Source organism: Peromyscus californicus, unplaced genomic scaffold (genome assembly GCF_007827085.1).
Source record: "Peromyscus californicus insignis strain IS unplaced genomic scaffold, ASM782708v3 Scaffold_9__1_contigs__length_137607984, whole genome shotgun sequence".
NCBI classification, from domain to species: domain Eukaryota; kingdom Metazoa; phylum Chordata; class Mammalia; order Rodentia; family Cricetidae; genus Peromyscus; species Peromyscus californicus.
This window is the reverse complement of record NW_026294617.1, coordinates 123,493,471-123,501,266: the sequence shown is the minus strand read 5'-3', so window position 1 is coordinate 123,501,266 and position 7,796 is coordinate 123,493,471.

The window sequence follows — 7,796 nt, the reverse complement described above, 5'->3', positions numbered from 1 at the left end:
CACTATGCCTATGCCTGTAATCCTGGCACTTCGAAGGCTGAGGCAGGAGGATTGCAATAGGTTTGAGAACACCCTGGATTATATAGTGAGTACAGTCCAACCTGGGCTATGTAACACCACATTGTCTCAAAGTTTTTAAAAAATAAATTTAAGAAATATAACCAGCAGGCAAATTCTTTAAAAAAAAAAAAAAAAAGGATTTGATTCTATTCTTAAAGTATACCTGTGTGTCTATGTGAGAATGTCTACCTTAGTGCAGGTGCCTGAGTAGGCCAGAAGAGGGTGTCAGCTGTCCTGGAGCAAGAGCCACAGGGAGTGTTGAGCCTTCATAATGTGGGTGCTGGGAATGGAACCCAGATCTTCTGGAAGAGCAGGAGGTGCTCCGAGCTTTTGAGCCATCTCTCCAGTCCTGAAAATTCTCACAGAGAACTGTAAAGGAGAAGCTTGCCAAAGAAGGGTGCTGGGTCTCAATCTTCACCATCACGTGACTCCAGGCTGCTCACTGGGGTCAGGCCGAGCACCACCAACGGGAAGACGCTGCTCATGCAGCCAGTGTGTAGGCTGCTCTTAAAGCAGCAAGGGCCCCAAACAACTGAACCAGAATGCAGGAAGGAGCTGTGGGTAGAGAAGAGGGGACTAGAAGAAAGATGGAAAACAGTTTGAGTCAGATGGCTGGGGGCTGACTACCGGGTACACCGAGAGACAGGAATTATTGTTTGAGCCCTCCCGATGGTTGGTTCACCACTGTGTCTTGTTTACAGGGAAGACCCTGGCCCATTTCTCACTGGGTAGCCATGGGCACTGCCTTGTGCTATGTGTTGATCATTCCTCTCAGGTTTCTGCTCTGCATACCATACTTCACAGTTTGCATCTTAACCCGGCTTTGTCATGACCAGACAGCACAAGAATCTTCTGTTCAACTCTGCAGCAGATGACATTGCAGGCTTACCAGTCACCGTCATGAATTTCTCTAGTGGCTTTCCTTCTTATGACAGTTTCATGAATTTACTGTTAAAGGGGTTTTTAAGTCCTCTAGAAAATGTGAGCCAGGGTAATGGTAGACCTGCAACAATTTTATAAAAACAGGCAGTCCAAAGCAATTCCTATTGGGAAGTCAAAATGGAGGCAAAGCACAATAAAATAACAGGGAAATGTGCCTTTTGTTTGCGTAGTTTCACATCCTTCTGATGTTTGTTGATGTGCTAGTAAGCAGGCTTTGAACTTTCTAGACGTTAATCTTTTGCTGGCTTTAAACATCGTTAAGTACATTACTCTGTCCTTAATCTCTGAACTAGGTCCTCGTTGGCCTAGGTCTTTCCTTTAGACGTTGGAACATCAGCATGACATCTGTCTTTATGACCTGAGCGTTTCTGATACTGGGAAGGAAGTCTACTCCAGAGCCACCGGCATTCTGCTTTCTCTGTCGGAGCTCGATTTTATCTGCCCTATCAAATTCCCTGTGCTTCAGCCTCAGGTATGGTGGGAGGTAAGGACAGCTCAGCTCTTCTGCAGAAAACAACCCAGCTCAGCAAAAACAGCCTGTGACCCTGGGCTTGGTGACCCTTCTGTCAGGGGAAGGGCAGCGCTCCGGGCTCTGTGGACCACACTGCCGCTGTTGTAACCAACGTGTGGTATAGAAGTTAGCTCAGACAAGAGAGAAACAAACAAGACAATGATTTGTTCTCCGGTCATGGAAATATTACTAAGTTTCTAAAAACAGATTTTGTTTCTTAGAGCAGATACAGGTTCAAAGTGAAATTGAGTAAGGAGCACAGAGGATTGCCTTATGTCCTCTGCCTCCCCCACAATCACCATCCCACATCAGAGTCACCCACAGTCACTGGACTGCAGATCAGAAGACGTGCTCTCACCAGGCAGCAGATCCACTGCCACCCTGACTTTGAACATTCCAGCTCCCAAAACTGTGAAAAATAACTACTTATTGTTTGGTTTAAGCTACTGGATCTACACTACTGTGCTACAGAAGCCAGAACTGACTGATAACCCTGGGTGAGTCATCTCCTGGAACCCCTAGGAAGGATGCATCTTTCCACTGTCTCTGTTTTCCCTTTTCTAGAATGCCGTATGGTTGGAATCCTACAGAACGTAGCATTTTCAGGTTGACTTCTTTCTCTTCATAATATGGACTTAAACTTATGTCTTTTCATTACCTGCTAACTCACTACTTTTTAGCACTGAATAATATTCCATTGAGTGGACATACCACAGTATATTTATTTATCCATTCACTTCCTCAAGAATATCTTGGTGGCTTGCACATGTAAATTTTGAAAAGCACTTCTATAAGCATTGTTTTTCTTTGTCATTTAATGTGAGCATGTTTCCAAATCCTTTAGATAAACATCGAGAAGCACTCATACTAACTGTTGACTGTATGCCATGAAAATGTAGTTTTGTAAGAAACTTTCTGTATCCCAAACTGACTCTAACGTTTTGAATTCTCCTCAGTAATAATTCTCCTCAAGACTGTCTGTCACTTCCCATCTTCGCTGACATTTTGGATTTTAAGTGTTTTGAGTTTTGACTATGTATTATAGTGGTGTGCAGTCGTTGAAGTCATTTGCATTTCCTGAGTGTGTGTGATGTTGACTGTCTGGCACATGTTTGCTTACCACCTGTTTGTCGTCTTTAGTAAGACATTTTTCCAGTTATTATATCCTAGTCTGTTTTCCTGTTGTTGAATTTTGAGTTCTTTGTGTATCATTAGCTCTGGGTTTTTTTTTTTTTTGCAAGTATTTTCTCCTACTTATCTTTCTCCTATTGGTATTTTTGCTGAGCATATATTTCTGTTTTACAGGATTATTGCTGATTCTAATAGATATTGCCTTATTCAAACTCTCAATTCCTAATCTAGATGTGCTGGCACACACCTTCTGTCTCAGCACTCGGGAGGCAGAGCTCTGTGAGTTTGAGGCCAGCACACATCAAGTTCCAGGCAGCCAGGTCTACCTACATAGTTAGACTTTGTCTCAAAAAAGAAAAAAAGAAGAAACAAGGAAAGAAAAATGTCAAACTAACGACTCTCCCTTGTGTGAAATTGAGCGACTGACTGTGTTCATCTTCTGTTACTATAGCAGGAATGCCTGACGCTAGGTAATTTATAAAGAAAAGAGTTTCATGTGGTTCAGGGTCCGAAAGTCCAGGAGCAGGCTACCGCCATCTCTTTGGCTTCCAGTGGGAACTTCAAGCTGCCTCAACCTGTGGGTAAACAGAAGGGAAAGTGGGGACAGACACGAAGGCAAAGGAGGAGGGTGCAAACGTTCGGGATGACGATTTCCAGGAGGAAAACGTGCAGCCACTCCTAAAGCCTCTATCACCATGAACAGAACACCTCCCTTGGCCCAGGCTCCCAACACATGGGCCTCGGGGGGACATACTCAAACTGTAGCCTTTCTCCTCTGTCCCCTTCCTGTACTTCTTGTTATGAAAGATATATTTAATTCGTCCCAATAATCTCCAAGTTTCAACTAGTTCCAGAATCAGCTTCAAAGCCCCTTGTGTCATCTGAGGCTCAAGGCAAACTCCTATCAAGTGTGAGGCTGAAAATCAGGACACGCCATCACCTTTGAGATGTAGAAGCAGAACAGGCTTAGGGTAGACACTTCCATTCCCAGAGAGAAGTGGGCCATAGGGTGGGAAAAATGGGTGGCATCCAACATAGCAGACATCACATCTTATAAATCTAGAATCATCCAAGCACATGGTAAAGGGTGGGCTCCCAAGACCACAGGCAGCTCTGTTCCCACATCTTTTGGAGGTTCAGTCTGCATGGCTACTGCCTACGGTGGGCAGAGATGTCTTCACTGCGACGTGGAATCGCAGTTGCAGGCCCACCCCAGCTCATCCACCTCCTTTCCTGGCAGGTCCCAGATAGTCCAGTGCATCCTCTGCTGTTTAGTTGGAGGGATCTTGTGGTGATATTTTATTTGTACTGTAATAAATAAAATTTACCTGAGGATCAGAGGAAAAAGCCAGCCACTATAGTAAACAGAAGTCAGGCAATGGTAGCACACACCTTTAATCCTATCACTTGGGAGGCAGGGATCTGTCTGGATCTCTGTGAGTTCAAGGCCACACTGGGAACAGAGCCAGGCATGGTGACATACGCCTTTAATCTCAGCACCAACCATAGAGGTCTGGAGGTCTGTACAGACAGACAGGAAGTGACAGAGCTGGGCAGGAAGAGGAAGTGATGTAGTGGGTTGAGAGAGCCAATGAGAGAACAGAACAGAAAGGCATATAGGTGTGGATATACAGGAAGTAGCTCTCTTTGGGGAGTGAAGTGTCAGTGAGGTGAGGTTAGCTTGTGGCTTTTCCTATTTCCCTGATCTCTCGGGTAAATTTTATTTATTAGAGGACAAAAAAAAAAATCACCACAGGGCTCCACATCTTCATAAGGCCCTGCGTTCTGCTCACCTGCTAAGTGGATACCTCCAGCATTTGCTTATTATGTCTGTCGTTGATATATTGTGCACCCCAATAAACTTATCTTCGGGTCAGAGAACAGAACAGCTACTATATTAAACATAGGTTTGGGCAGTGGCAGCACATGCCTTTAATCCTAGCATTCTGGAGGCAGAGGAGTTCAAAGCCACACTGGAAACAGCCAGGCATGGTGACACACGCCTTTAGTCCCAGGAAGTGATGGCAGGAAGCAGAAAGGTATATAAGGCATGAGGACCAGGAACTAGAACCTTTTTAAGCTTTTAGCTTTTAGCAGCAGCTCAGCTGAGATCCATTCAGATGAGGACTCAGAGACTTTCAGTCTGAGGAAACAAGTTCAGCTGAGGAGTTGGCAAGCTGAGGTTGAATGTGGCTTGTTCTGTTTCTCTGATCATTTAGTGTTCACCCCAATACCTGGCTCCAGGTTTGTTTTTATTAATAAGGCCTTTTAAGATTCGTGTTACATATGTCCTTTGCAGCAACAGTAGAAGGCACATCTGAGCCCACCTGGGCCACAGCACACTGCCCAGGTTTGTTGATTGAATACTTTAGATATGTGACCAGAGCCATACACGGAGACACTTGAGCCACAGCTGGTTGTGGCGTGTAATGTGGGGACCAGAATCCTTGGGCCACCGGAAGTGATGAGGCCGTGGAGGGTACCCAGGCAGTCCTCTTAGAACCATCATACCCCTCTAGGATTCTGGGCCTTTGATGAGACAAGCAGACTCAAAGATTCTGAAATCGCTCCGTAGCCATTCCCCATTGCTCTGATGGGTAGGACCTGGCTCATCTGCACTTGCCCTGACCTCCCTCAGAAACAGCAGCTTGGCCACACACTTAGCAATCTCTGTGATTTTTGACTCTTGCATGACCAGGCCACTAATTTCCCCAGTTCCAGTGCTGTGTTTCCCTCTTAACTATGACTCCCAACCTTAGCTATCCCTTAGCTGCTGCATCCCATAAGTGGTTAAGACCAGGGAGTGTCTGAGGAGTGCTGCGGGATAGGTGGGTCTTCTTCCAGATACACCATGTTGTCACCCTGTCTCCATAGGGCAGAAAAAGAGCTCACACAACCCCTTTCCTAGCAGCTGTGTATTAGGATGACTTTTACTCTGTGTTCTTAGAAGACATCCTCATTTCTACCTACAACCTCATCAGCATGGCCTTTGCTTCCCACAGTACTATCAGTATTATGGCCACAACCATATTAGTTCCATGATGCCCTTAGACTTGTGGGGGGTGATATATTGTGTACCCTAATAAACTTGCCTGAGGATCAGAGGACAGAACCAGCGACTAGATTAGACACAGAGGTCAGGCAGTGGTGGCATACACCTTTAATCCCAGCACTTGAAATCTAATGCCTTTGCTTGGGAAGCACATGCGCCTCTAATCCCAGGAAGTAATATGGCAGAGAAAGGTATATAAGGCTTGAGGAGACAGGAACTCACTCTCTTTAGGCTGAGGGTTTCATAGAGGTAAGAACTAGTGGCTGGCTGTTCTGCTTCTCTCTCTAATCTTTCAGCTTTCACCCTGATATCTGGCTCTGGGCTTTTTATTAAAAGACCATCTAAGATTCAAACAACATCTGGCATCCAACTTGTAGGGCACCAATTCACGAAAAAGCCGCTTGCCTGTGGCCTGGCAGGCCCCAGCTCAGGCCCGAGCTGAACACCGCTGGAGTCTCCACCCCATGTGGGCCAGAGTCCCTAACTCACTGGCTTTTGTTGCATCTGCACTGCAGCAAACGCCATTAATTTTGGGGGCTCCAAAGTTAATAGTAGTTAGCTACTTTCTTGTGTTCCCTCCTGCAGAGAGCTGGCTCTTTGGCTTCTTCTCTCCTGATGAATTGCGGGCTCTCCCTGAATCTCCATCTTTGGCTGCTACCACATTAGGTAGCTGCCTTGAAACCCTGCTCAGGCTTCCACTGTTCTATGCAGAAGCAGTCAGCTTCACATCTGAATCGTCATTGTTGGCAGATATGATGAGTCGATTGAGATTTCTTTTTTTTTGTTTGTTTGTTTTGTTTTGTTTTTCAAGACAGGGTTTCTCTGTGCAGTTTTGAGCCTTTCCTGGAACTCGCTCTGTAGACCAGGCTGGCCTAGAACTCACAGAGATCAGCCTGCCTCTGCCTCCCGAGTGCTGGGATTAAAGGCGTGTACCACCACCACCCAGCAAGATTTTTTTTTTTTGGATTTATTTATTTATTATGTATCAGTGTTCCGTCTGCATGTTGCTTGCCAGCCAGAAGAGGGCACCAGATCCCATTACAGATGGTTGTGAGCCACCATGTGGTTGCTGGGAATTGAACTCAGGACCTCTGGAAGAGCAGCTAGTGCTCTTAATTTCTGAGCCATTTCTCCAGCCCCGAGATTCCTTAAAGGGAGGAATTAGTTAAAAGAAAGTTTTTTTCCCACATTAAAAAATGGAAAACATTTTTACAATGGAGGGTGTTTGGTCTCTGTTTGACAGTCTGAAAATAGAACAATTAAATGAGAGGATAATTAATATAGATGGGATTTATGTAATGTCAATTATGAATATTATTTGTTTGATCCTTTTTTGTTTTATCATTTAAAAAGTTGGTTAATATGAGTGTCAAGATAAAAGTTTTAGAAAAACTTGTTAAAACAGATCATAGAGAAATTCAGACCCAGACAGAGGAATTTAAAGGTGAACCAATCTCGGCATTGCATCACACGGATACAGAGAAACAGCCTAAGGCTTTCAAACAGCCAACCTTAATCTATCCAGTAGCCTTACAGGAACTGCAAGATGCTCAAGGCTGTGTAAGAGCTGATTGGAATCTTGTACAAATGTTAGATTTGAGGCGATTGAAAGAAGCAATAGTGTCATATGGTATGCATTCCCTATTTGTGAAGCAAATGTTAAACTCATGGTCAACTTGTAATAGAATTGTCTCCCAAGACTAAAGATATTTGGTTACAGTCATCTTAGAGACTGGTCCACAATTACAATGGAGGACCTGGTAGAAGGATGAAGCTAAGGACACTGAACAATGAAGTAGGGCTAGAGATATGGAAATCTCCCAAGACCAACTTCTTGGAAAGGGAGATTATGCTAATGTAGAAAGGCAATCTCTATATGATGACCACACCCTGGCTTTATGCTGAACGGCAGCTTTGAATGGTTGGGATAGAATTGAAGAAGTAGGAAAGGAAATTGAGTAATTTACAAAAGTTATACAGGGCCCAAAAGAAACCTTCACTGATTTGTTACAAAGGCTGTCTTCAGCAGTAAAAAGAATGTCACCAAATTCAGGAGGTAGACAGATAATAATTGAACCTCTGGCTTTTGAAAATGCTCAT